The sequence below is a fragment of the Giraffa tippelskirchi genome, chromosome 3 (genome assembly GCF_054371585.1).
Source record: "Giraffa tippelskirchi isolate mGirTip1 chromosome 3, T2T-mGirTip1v1.2.pri, whole genome shotgun sequence".
Lineage (NCBI taxonomy): Eukaryota > Metazoa > Chordata > Mammalia > Artiodactyla > Giraffidae > Giraffa > Giraffa tippelskirchi.
The window spans coordinates 155,326,326-155,339,355 of NC_137277.1; the positions used below are offsets into that span (position 1 = coordinate 155,326,326).

A 13,030-nucleotide genomic window follows, 5' to 3' on the forward strand; every position below is an offset into this window, starting at 1 on the left:
CTCAAACTCATGTCCATTGAGTCGGTTATGCTATCCAACCATCTCGTCCTCTGTCATTCCCTTCTATTCCTGCCTTCTATCTTTCCCAGCATTATCTTTCCCTAACTTGAAGTCTAGGATTAAGTCAAATTTACACAATCAATATCCACTTCTCTCCCAAATTAAACCCAGATCAAGACTGACTGACCTATGGATATGCAGAGGGAACTTGTCCAGACAGCATTTGGGTTCTCATTTCTGCCTTACTTGAGAGAGAAGAAAAAAATGTGAGACATAATAAAGCGCATTTAATTGCCCTTAATTTTGTAGTTCCATAAAAGTATCTAGAGAGGCCAGCTCATTACTCCATAATTGTCCAAAAAATCTTTCAATTTTTGTTTTAAATGAACACTTCTTGTTCTGGGGGGCAGAAAGTTGGAGACTAATATATAATTTTCATCTTATCTTTTCATATAAAATAAACAAAATAGGAGATAGTTAACAAATAAGTTGCAAAATAACAAAAAATAGAATGTTTTTAAGAAACTTTGTTTCTGATCATTCAAGCATGTGCACACAAAATGGCAATCCCGTAAGTCTTATCAATAAATGTTAGGCTTGGACAAAGAGATATCCACCGGTATCAATGGAATCATGTTCAAATCTTATGAATCTTATGGGAGGCTATTGACACATAAATTAGCCAAGTAATTTTGAAAAAGTCTATTACTATTATATTAAAAATCCATTATGGTTTTAGGTTTGATATAGGGATGTATTTACACAATCAGTCAAATTGCCAACACCCATTGGATCACAAACAAAGTAAGAGAATTCCATAAAAACACCTATTTCTGCTTTATTGATTATGTCAAAGCCTTTGACTGTGTAGATCACAACAAACTGGAAAATTCTGAAAGAGATGGGAATACCAGACCACCTGACCTGCCTCTTGAGAAACGTGTATGCAGGTCAAGAAACAACAGTTAGAACTGGACATGGAACAGTAGACTCATTACAAATTGGGGAAGGAGTATGTCAAGGTTGTATATTGTCACCCTGCTTATTTAACATATATGCAGAGTACATCATGTGAAATGTCAGGCTGGATGAAGCACAAGCTGGAATCAAGATTGCCGGGAGAAATACCAATAACCTCAGATATGCAGATGACACCATCCTTATGGCAAAAAGTGAAGAGGAACTGAAGAGCCTCTTGATGAAAGTGAAAGAGGAGAATGAAAAAGCTGGCTTAAAACTCAACATTCAAAAAATGAAGATCATGGCATCCAGTCCCATCACTTCATGGCAAATAGATGGGGAAACAATGGAAACAGTGAAAGACTTTATTTTCTTGGGTTCAAAAATCACTGAATATGGTGACTGCAGCCATGAAATTCAAAGACGCTTGCTCCTTGGAAGAAAAGCTATGACCAACCTAGATGGGATATTAAAAAGAAGAGACATTAGTTTGTGACAAAGGTCTGTCTAGTCAAAGCTATGGTTTTTGCAGTAGTCATATATGGATGTGAGAGTCAGACTGTAAAGAAAACTGAGTGCTGAAGAATTGATGCTTTTGAACTGTGGTGTTGGAGAAGATTCTTGAGAGTTCCTTGGACTGCAAGGAGATCAAACCAGTCCATTCTAAAGGAAATCAGTCCTGAATACTCACTGGAAGGACTGATGCTGAAGCTCCAATACTTTGGCCACCTAATGGGGTGAACTGACTCATTAGAAAAGACCCTGATGCTGGGAAAGACTGAAGGCAGGAGGAGAAGGGGACGACAGAGGATGAAATGGTTGGATGGCATCACCGACGTGATGGACACGAGTTTGAGTAAGCTCCGGGAGTTGGTGATGGACAGGGAAGCCTGGAGTGCTGCAGTCCACGGGGTCGCAAAGAGTCGGACATAATTGAGTGACTGAACTGAACTGAATGTTTACCAAGCCACTGTATTCAATGATGATAACAGAAAGAAGGATGACTGACTAGCATCATAGGTGTCTTCAACACATATCACATGTCTTAAAGGAGCCCTTCATATTTCCCCTAGAGTTCTCCATGGGGAAAACCTATGATCACTTTCTAGTTTGATGTCTAAGAAAATTTCCCTCCTAGTGAAACTCTACCCTAGGTTCCCACGATAAGAATCGAAACAAGATTTTTTAGCCATCCAGGAGACTCTGCAGTGCAATGCCATAGGCAGTCTGTCTAGATGGCTCCCTGGTGTCAGGCCCAGGGAAGCTATTGTGTACCTCAAGTCTGGCCTATTCTTCACCTTCTTATGCATGAGCTTAGGCATATGATTGAACCCAGCTGTGTCTCAGTTTTTCCTGTGTACCAAGTGTGAGAATTATAATTACTTTCCTCTCAGGGATGTTATGACACTAATTAATGCCTCAGAACTCTGTGACTAAAAATCATTCCGCACAGATGTTAATGACTGTTATTCAAAGAACAGTCATAAGGCCAACTGCGGTAGAAGAGGGGGTAGGCAGGTTTCAGTCTCCTTAATGAAGGCCAAATAGCAGTTAGTACGAAAAAGATTAAAGAGAAATAAAACAAGTAACAAAGGACTTAAGATGAAGGCATTACATTAGCAGACCTCAAGCAACCAGGCATCTACTGAAAATGAATGTGGGGTGCATATTTCACAACTGAAAATCACTGGAAATTTTAATGGCCTATGCCAATCGTTGGGTCACCTGATGCTAAGAACTGATTCATTGGAAAAGACCCTGATGCTGGGGAAGAATGAAGGCAGGAGGAAAAGGGGACGACAGAGGATGAGATGGTTGGATGGCATCACTGACAGGATGGACGTGAATTTGAGCAAGCTTTAGGAGTTCATGATGGACAGGGAGGCCTGGCGTGCTGCATTCTGTGGGGTTGCAAACAGTCAGACATGACTGAGTGACTGAACTGAACTGAACTGATATGACAGAAAATGTTTTTAGCCATACTTGAATTCTAGTGGTACAAATAAATTTTCAGGGATTCTGCTATACCCTGTATAATCAAAATGACTAATTCACTTAAAAGTCACCATGTGATTCCACCTGTCATTGTCCTTTTATAATGTTTAGTAGACTACAGCCATGAAATTAAAAGACATTTGCTCCTTGAAAAAAAGCTATGACCAATCTAGACAGCATAATAAAAAGCGAAGACATTACTTTGCTGACAAAGGTCTATATAGTCAGATATGGTTTTTCCAGTAGTCATGTATGGATGTGAGAGTTGGACCATAAAGAAGGCTGAGAATTGAAAAATTAATGCTTTTGAACTGTGGTGTTGGAGAAGACTCTTGAGAGTCCCTTGGACTGCAAGGGGATCCAACCTGTCAACCCTAAAGGAAATCAGTCCTAAATATTCATTGGAAGGACTGATACTGAAGCTGAAACTCCAGCACTTTGGCCACCTGATGGGAAGAACTGACTCATTAGGAAAGACCCTAATGCTGGGAAAGATTGAGGGCAGGAGGAGAAGAGGACAACAGAGGACAAGATGGTTGGATGACATCACTGACTCAATGGACATGAGTTTGAACAAGCTGTGGGGGACGCTGAGGGACGGGAAAGCCTGGCATGCTGCAGTCCATGAAGTCACAAAGAGTTGGACACGACTGAGTGACTGAACAACAAGTAGTTCAAGATGTGAAAATTAATAAATCCTTAGGGATTGCAGAAGGGACAATGGTTAAATGAGAGAATTCTAGAAATCTCCCTCATCTGTTATTTCATAATTGAGAAAGGTAAGGTTTTTCTCTTGATGTTTGAAAGGCTATGTTTAAAGATACCATAGTTATTTTCTTGTGATTTCTATAACTGTATCCTCCAGGCTTCTGCCCATGGTTCACTATCTAAACCAGATGTTTTATTCCATTTGTTTTCAATGAGGAAACCGAGGTGCAGAGAAATTAAATAACATCCTAAGATAGTTTAGCAAAATAAGATGCCTTTGGTTTCCAGTCTAGTGATCCTCCATTTATACCCGTGGCTTCCTCTGATGTCATCATCATTTAAGTGTCTAAAGAGGCTCCATGAAACACCAGTGTGCCACTTCCTGAGGGACCCTGCCCTAGATTACAAGAATACACCTAGACACACTCATGCTCCATTTGCTAAGTAGTAGAAGTAGTAGCCGACTTGAATGGCACTAAACAGCAGTAGCAGACAGATTAAGAAAAGAGGCTACAATATTCGCTGTCACCAAACCACCATGGTGAGGAAAACCATGCGCTTGCCCATTTTAAAAACCATAATTTTGGATAATCTATTATGCATCATCCCTACTAAGTCTAGTAATGACATGACAGTCAAGAGAGATTAAATCTTTTCTTGAAGAATTTAACCATCCCTGAGGAAGACAGTCATGAAAAAAAAAAAGTACTCAAACAAACATCTAATTTCAAGGGAGAGTAAAATGAATGTAAATATTTCCTTACTATAATACCAAGTATGTACAAAACAGATGCAATTTTTTAAACAGTTGTATTGTTTTTAATGTAAAAATATCTAATTTCAATTAATGATCTATGTGTGTGCGTGCTCAGACATGTCTGACTCTTTGCAACCCCATGGTCTGTAGCCTGCCAGGTTCCTGTGTCTATGGGATTATCCAGACAAGAATAATGGAGTGGGTTGCCATTTCCTCCTCCAGGAAATCTTCCTGACCCAGGGATCGAACCGGAGTCTCTGATGTCTGCTGCATTGGCAAGCAGATTCTTTACCACTAGTGCCACCTTGAAAGCCTTAATTGTATGAGAAGAGTCAAATACCACCAACCCCCATAACCGAGGAGGGTGGACTGGAGAGGGAAAATACACCTCTCCTACACCTTTCTCCAAATCTCCTCTCTGATGCTCTTTCACTCTCACACCCTTTGGCTCCACCTCACCAATGGACAGACAAACCAGTTCTTCTAGTTCTTACACGCTCTTCCCCCAAAGGCTTTATTCTGACACCTTTCCAGGTCTCCATTGAAATAGCAACCTTCTGTTTCTCCACTCCTCCCATACTCCCCCTTCCTCCATGGGTGCACCCATGCATGTATTTTTTGATTTTTTTTTTTTTTTAATGTTCATGTGTCAGGAGTGGAGGAGTGAGAAAGGCAATAAAATTCATTGTTCCCTTTTTCACTGTATTGCCACAGGTGAGCACTTCACAGCTCACCCACTTCCACATAATTTCTATTGCCTTGCTGCAGATAAAGAAGCTTCTATAGATACCCAAGACAGGTGCACAATTGAGTTCCTGATGCAACTTTTTCTGCTTGACTTTGTAAATAGATTTGACAACAGCTTCCAGGAAATTGCGCCTGATGTTTCAAGGCTAGACCTGGCTGTCAGGCATGCTGAGTCATAATCACTGAGTCAGAGAGTTTCATGCTGTAAGGGAATTTTTCTAAGATTAGCCAGTCTCCTTGCTTTGGGATAAGGAAAGCAGCAGGATTTCCTAGCAAATGGTCCTGAATAGGTAGGAAAGCTCTCCCCACCTTTTTTCTTTTATATTTTTTCAATATTTCCCCTTTTAAGAGGTTGAATTATGTACTTGCTTTTTCTTCAAGGTCATATTATTGTCTCACCAGTCAAATACAACTCTGAACTCAACTACCTGGGAACTAGAAGCTTATAGCTCAGATTATTTTTTTTTAATAAATATAATTATGGAAGAAAGGAAGAGGTCTGATATAAATAGTTTAATTAAGCTTTTGTAGGAGCGCTTCACTTTCACTTTTCCTTTTCATGCACTGGGGAAGGAAATGGCGACCCACTCCAGTATTCTTGCCTGGAGAATCCCAGGGATGGCAGAGCCTGGTGGGCTGCAGTCTATGGGGTCGCACAGAGTCGGACACGACTGAAGCGACTTAGCAGCAGCAGCAGATTCAAAACAAACACATAGCTAAATGCTGTGAGACTAAGGTCACAGACTTCAATATTGCAAAAGTGAAATATTAACCATAGAACCATATTATTCTTTTCCCTTAATCCTTAGATGTTAAAAAATGACCAAAAGTCCACTAATTTGTTAGAAATAGTGGCCTACTTATGACAAATTCAAACACTGTTAGGACCCATAAGTTCCAAATTATTTGGCACCTACAAAACAAGGTGACCTGACTTTTAGTTTTAGAAGAGGCCATCTATCAAGAGTTGAACATAATACATCCATGTAGTTTAGGGTTCACAATCGAATTAAAATACATATTAAACAGAAAAATTAGTTATTCTTTCTTCAGTAGCAAATATCCAAGCTAAAATCACTACATTAATACTAGTCATACTTCAGAAACTCAGGGAACTCTTGCAATAAGTCTGCAGTCTTCAGAAACTGATCTCAATGGGGAAAGGCCCAAAGAATTTGTGGCTTGGTGAAAACCACAGAGAACACTAGAAATCAATAAAAATACTTGGCCCCTCAATCGCATTACATTCATACATTTCTCAATATGTAATGCCAAGGTAATGTTTTAAATTATATCTTTTAGAAAAATAATGCCATTTGCAGCAAATGGATGGACCTAGATAATGTCATACTGAATAAAGTCAGACAGAGAAAGAGATATATTATATGATATCCCTTATATGCGGGATCTAGCTGAGGGTAGGATGATTTGAGAGAATAGCATTGAAACATGTATATTATTATATGTGAAATAGATCGCCAGTCCAGGTTCGATGCATGAGACAGGGTGCTCAGGGCTGGTGGACTGGGATGACCCTGAGGGATGGGATGGGGAGGGAGGTGGGAGGGAGGGTCAGGATGGGGAACACATGTATACCCATGGCTGATTCATGTGAATGCATGGCAAAAACCACGACAATATTGTAAAGTAATTAGCCTCCAATTAAAATTTAAAAAGAAAGAAAGAAAAAAAAAAAGAAATGATTCAAATGAACTTATTTACAAGAGAGAAACAGACTCACAGACTTAGAGGACGAACTTATGAACTTACCGTTATGGGGTCAGGGGTAGAATGGGCAGAAGGGATAGTTAGGGAGTTTGGGATTGACATGTACACTGCTATATTAAAAATGGAAAACCAACAAGGTCCTACTGTGTAGCATGGGGAACTCTGCTCACAGTTATGTCACAGCCTGGATGGGAGAGGAGTTTGGGGGAGAATGGATACATGTATATGTATGGTTGAGTCCCTTTGCTGTCCATCTGAAATTATCACAACATTGTTAATTGGCTATACTCCAATATAAAATAAAAAATTTTTTTAATTAAATAAAATAAATCTTTTTTTGCTTTCTATTATAGAAACAAGTAAAACTTGATTACATTCCTATAATATGACATTAAGAAAAGTCTACAGACTTGTCATTTTTTTTTTCAGTAATGTAAAAAGTTTTCCTAACAAAAACATTACTGAATGAGTGTTGACATATATAGGGTAAAATTATTTCTACTACCTTTACTTCCAAGTTTTTCATCAAAATTCCATAATTCAACTCCATTTCAATTCTATAAAAACACTATGCTAGTCATATAGAAGATGGTGAAAGTTTTTATGAATGCTATAAAATGATTTTTATATATTTATGCTGGCTCCTAAAAGACCTATAAAACATTTTCTTTCCCCAAATATAATGTATCTGAGGCAGAGACTAAAGATAGATTGCATTTTTAAAATATGCATTACTTCTTCCTTCCTTCCCCAGTTCCTTTTATCCATTTGAACAAGAAGGCATGTAGAGAACAGTAGAAAATTCTTTACTATTAAGGAGTAAATGAGTAACATTCAAAATCAGTGATAAAATAACAGTTGCCCTAAGAGACAGAAGTAAGGAAATGTTGGTGGCTCAACTCTACTATCCAGAAAGCATATTCCTGGGAACTGATGAAGAATTTAAGGAGTTTCAGGCAAGGTATCTGGATCCACCATATCTTCCCCATCACCTACCTAAGCTAACAAAATCCCTTATGCTGGATCCTGAGATATTTTGAAGACGTAGTCTTCTATTAAAGTGCACAAAGCTGAACAAGAGTGGGGAGGAGTAAAGAAAGGTGCAGGTAGATGAGATAGAGAGGGCCCAGTGAGTGTGAAAGGGAAAGCAAGTGAGCAACAAAGCCATTCTCTGACATCTAGAAGCTCCCCATGCATGCTGTGCACTGGGTGTGATATCCCGAATTATTAGACCTTATTTTTTTACTCTTCCTTATATCCACCCTCTGTTCTACAAGCCATCGAAGTTCCTTCTACTAAAGGCAGAGTGTCCTTTCCTACCATCTACTAAGTCATGACTATCCCAAAGAATACTAGCAGACAGGACTCACATATACTTGCACATTCTATTGCTTTTCTTGAACAGCTGTGGGTAGAGCATAATCGAGCCAGCACGTGGGTCCAGGAAAGATTGAAGAGCCAGGTGAATCAGAGGTGGATTCAATCCATACTTTGGAGCCAAACCCAGACTAGCCAAATCCCTGCAGGCCTGCAAATGCACAAGCAAGATTTGAACAACTGTCCCTTTAAGCCATTGAGAATTGAAGTGCTTTGTTTTGCAGTCTCATTGTAGCAACAGACAACAGATACATTGATTGAGGTTCTGGGAAGAAGGAAACAAGACACAACCCTTGCTATCAAGGGATTTACAATGTAGTCGATGGTACACATTAGTAAACAGAAAATAAATTGCTGTCAAGGATGCTACAAGACATCTAACTTGATCTTGGGGACTCAGGTGCCCTAGATGGAGTGACATCTAAGCTTGGAACTGAAGGATGAATAAGAATGAGCAAACTAAGAGGGCTGGAGGAGAGTTGTGATTTGACAGAGCACCACAAATTGAGAAAATGTGCAAAGATGTGCAAAGACCTGGGAATGTGAGAGAACATAGATTTTAAAGGAATTGTGAGCAATAGAAAAATGGACTTTGAGGTAGAGAACAACAGCCACATGGTTGTAATCAAAGACTGTACTGTGTAAGAAGGACAGCAAGAATGGGTGTGAGGTTTTGGTACAGTTACAGTAGAATGATTACCAGGCTACTAAGTTACAAGACCAGAGTCACACTTTATTCCTTTCCTAGTTCTTTTTCCTTGAATATGTCACATCTGAGCCCCTCTTATTTGGTTGTGACTCAAAACTAATCATACCCACTTTGAAGTGTTGGGAATAGTTTTCATAAATTAGATCTCCTGGAGGAGGGCATGGCAACCCACTCCAGTATTCTTGTCTGGAGGACAGAGGAGCATGGAGGGCTACAGTCCATAGTGTTGCAAAGAGTCAGACATGACTGAAGCAACTTAGCAGATGCAACACATGTAAGTGCTATTATTATGTCTGCTAATAACAATATCCTTCTGTCATGCTCTTTGTTGAGAAAGATAAAAATAATGACTAAAATGGTATAAGGTGGCATATGAATTTCTATTTTTCAACTTTTAGTATTTTAAAAGTAATTTTAAGAGTGTCTATAGAGATATACAGGGTTTTAATTTTTTTTAAGTTAGAGAATATACTCGGTTCTCATGTTATTCTCCCAACCAAAACATTTCTCTCTCCTCTCCAAACATAAACATAATGCTGGATTCTGTGTTAATAATTCTCTCACTTTTTTTTATAATTGTATCCTTTGTGTATGCTTCCTTAAATGATCTACTGTTTAGCTTTGAATATTTTACTTTCTTACTGCATTTATGCTGTATGACTTGCTTCTCCACTCAACATTAGGTTGTGAGAATCATCTATGCTCATGTGTGTAGGGGGTTCTGTAAAGTCTTCAGCACTTTTGTTATCACACCCAGGGGACCAGGAACATTCTTCACTGTTCTGCTGCACCTGTGCAAGGATGACTCGAGACTGTCTTCCAAAGAGTGCAATTGTTGGGTCATATGCATTCGTACATGCTCAGTCCCTCAGTTATGTCCAACTCTTCAAAACCCCATGGGCTGTAGACCCCTCCAGCTCCTCTGCCCATGGGATTATCCTGGTGAGAATACTGGGAAACGTTTGTTAGTTGCTCAGTCATGTCTGACTCTTTATGACCCCATGGACTGTAGCCCGCCAGGCTCTTCTGTCCGTGGAATTCTCCAGGCCAGAATACTGGAGTAAGTGGCCATTCCCTACTCCAGGGGGTCTTCCTGACCCAGGGTTCAAACTCAGGTCTCCTGCACAGGCAGGCAGATTCTTTACCACTGAGCCACCTGGGAAGCCTTAGACTATGTATATTTTCAAAACAAAGAGTGTTAAGTTTTTTCCAGAAAGGTTACCACCAGCAGTGTCTATTAATTCACCTTGGTTCCTTCCTTGTTCGCATTTGCTATTGTGCATTTCAATTTTGCAAGTCATCTTACACCCATCTCCCTTCTTTCTGTCCTTCCTTCTTTTCTCCCTTCTCCCCCATCTTCCCTCATGTACTTTCTTCTTTATCCTCCTTCACTGACCTGGAGAAGAGATAGTCATGGCTAAATTTCCTAGAGCGGAGAGTGGGGGCAGGGGATGGGGAGCTTGAGATGCTTTGCAGGCTAACACAGGCTTTGCTACTTCAAATTCTGTGACAACACTGATGTCAGCTTGGCAATCCTTATGGTATTTTTCTCCAGACTGCTTTAGCATCATTGCTGGCAGAATGACATTTAAAAGGTGAACTCCTGAATCAGAGTTAGTGGTCAATGTCAAATGCTCTAGAAGCAAAGCTGCTGTTTTGAAAATCTGCACCAGCTATGTTCTGCACCAGTTAGGTGCACAAATAGATGAAATCATTCACTAAGGATTGCAATCGCTGACTCCACTGTTTCCATGGCAACGTATCCCAGGCAAGGCATTCCAAAGACTCTTTATTTAAGAAATATCAAATAGCCCCAGGGAATCACTAGTCATGTCAGACCACCCTATCCACAATAGCAAAGATTATCCCTTGCCCAGCAGAAGGGGATAATCCTTTCCCAATTTCATGACTTTCTGACACATCTTAAGAGGAATAAAATCCCATCCCAAAGCATTTCTTTTCATTTTGCTTACTTGGGGCTAATAGAATATTCAGGATACAAAGCAGAAGGAAATGGGGGTTGGAAAATGGATTCACTCTGCTTCCAGTGGTTCTATTTATGCAAGCTGTCTGGAAATATTCAACACAAGGATTCAGGAGGCCTAGTTTTTAATCACTCCTGCTTACTGCTTGATATTAATGTTTGAGTGTTGGGTTTCTCCTTTTTAAAATGATAGAATTGAACTGGAGTACTTCAAAGTAGCTTCAAGTTATCAACTGAAAAATATGCTGTATGCTATCTGTCACGTAAGACTTCTATATAAACTTATTCCTCCATCAGAAAATGATCAATAATAAGAGCAAGGCTGAAGTCTTAAGAACCTGGTCAGTACTGCACCACAATATTTTTATGCATTGTATAATATTTTCATTCTGAAACAAGCAAAAAATATATATCTATTTTCTTTATTCTGTACAGACCTCTTTGTCAGGATTTAGAAGAATTAGCTTTTGTAATTCATCATGGTACAAAATGGAGCTTTTTTCAGTTCTAATCATACATATTCATCATTTCCTTCGACAAATGTTAGAAAGGTAGAGTGCCCTGGTATATGTTCTAACTTTATGAGCAGTGAAAAAAAAGAAAGTGCTAGTTGTTCAGTTGTGTCCAATTCTTTGAGACCCCATGGATGGTAGCCTGCCAAGCTCCTCTGTCCATGGAATCCTCCAGGCAAGAATACAGGAGAGGGTAGTCATTCCCTTCTCCAGGTAATTTTCCTGACCCAGGAATCGAACCCTGGTCTCCTGCATTGCAGGTGAATTTTTAACCCCTGAGCCACCAGGGGAGCCACAAGGGATGACATAAAATCCAAACTTCTGTGCTTACTCACATCACTAACTTCTGTTTAGGGCCTCACTAGCCATTTGAGGTGGTGTCACCCAGTTAGGATAGGCCTCTAAGAGTGGACAACCTCATTTGCGTTCCTGGATCAGTCCCTTGCAGGCACCTTCCATATCCTCTTGGATCTCAGTTTCCACATACATAAAATAGGAATCAAGGTGGTAAATCCACCACAGCGTTAGAAGAAATAAATAGGTCAATACTTTTAAGTACTTAACAGTTCCTGGCATATTATAAGCACTCAATAAATATTAGCTGTTATTACTTTATCATTTCAGAAGCATTCCTTAGGGTACCATTCAGTGCACTCAAGTGTTCATTTAATTGATAGCATTGTAGCTGCCCACATATTCATTTGCCTCCAAAGTAAGCAGTTCACTGGTTAATTGCCTAATGCACTTTAGCATAAAAATAACAGAAGTCAATCATGAAGCATTACTATTATCATTTTAGAAACTACTGGGGGAAACTAATGCATATAATGAATGCAGAAATTTTATTAAATTCAATTCTTTGGAATTATTGGCAAGCTATTGTTGACATTTATGTTGCTTAATATTCAAGAAGCAGTAAAAATAAGACATTCTCATCCTTTCTTTAAAGAAACTTATTTTTCAGCCAATGCAGAGCCAGTTTCTCTTTTATCTCACTGTCATCCAGACACAAGATTTTTTCCATTTCAGTTTACAAACGAATTTCAATTTTATAGGAACTTCTGATCCCGTTATTTTCTTTCTTTTTTTCTCTCCCTCATTTCCTCCTTCTGGTCCCTCTCTTCAAAAGTCTCTGTGTACTAAGACTAATTAAAATGGTTCAAAAATGACTTCAGCAATAAGTGCTAGGAACCCAAAGGAGAACTATATTCCATAAAACCATTAACCACAACAATATTTGTATTTGTATTTAATCATTATTATTATGTTTAATGTTAATACCTATAGATAGATCAAAGGTGATATTTTGTTTAACAATAAATTTTCTGTGCAAAAGTATTTTTTAAGTTTTTGAAAGTGAATTATCAGTATCATCTTTTCTGGGAGATATATATATATAATGGATTGCTTTTAAAAGCATCCCATCTGTAGTTTTCCATCTCCGATAAGGGCGCACTCAGGCCAACTGCAGCAGGAATGCAGTGAGATATTTGGAAGGATTTCTATGTTGTTGTGGCTGGCAAACCCTGGGGTGCTTTACTAAGGCAGAAAGC

The 13,030-nt window shown here is 39.1% G+C and overlaps 1 long non-coding RNA gene across 4 annotated transcripts in view; it reads right to left on the reverse strand.

Annotated features, from left to right (window-relative positions):
* The window catches only part of LOC145542894 (uncharacterized), a 193,499-nt gene that overhangs the window by 150,681 nt on the left and 29,788 nt on the right, over window positions 1–13,030 (reverse strand). For 3 of the 4 annotated variants that reach the window (XR_014080214.1, XR_014080215.1, XR_014080217.1), the window contains exon 3: window positions 8,266–8,423. The exons of the other annotated variant lie outside the window; for it this stretch is intronic. This is a non-coding gene — a long non-coding RNA (uncharacterized LOC145542894). The remainder of the gene's footprint in view (window positions 1–8,265; window positions 8,424–13,030) is intronic. 4 annotated transcript variants of the gene reach the window in all.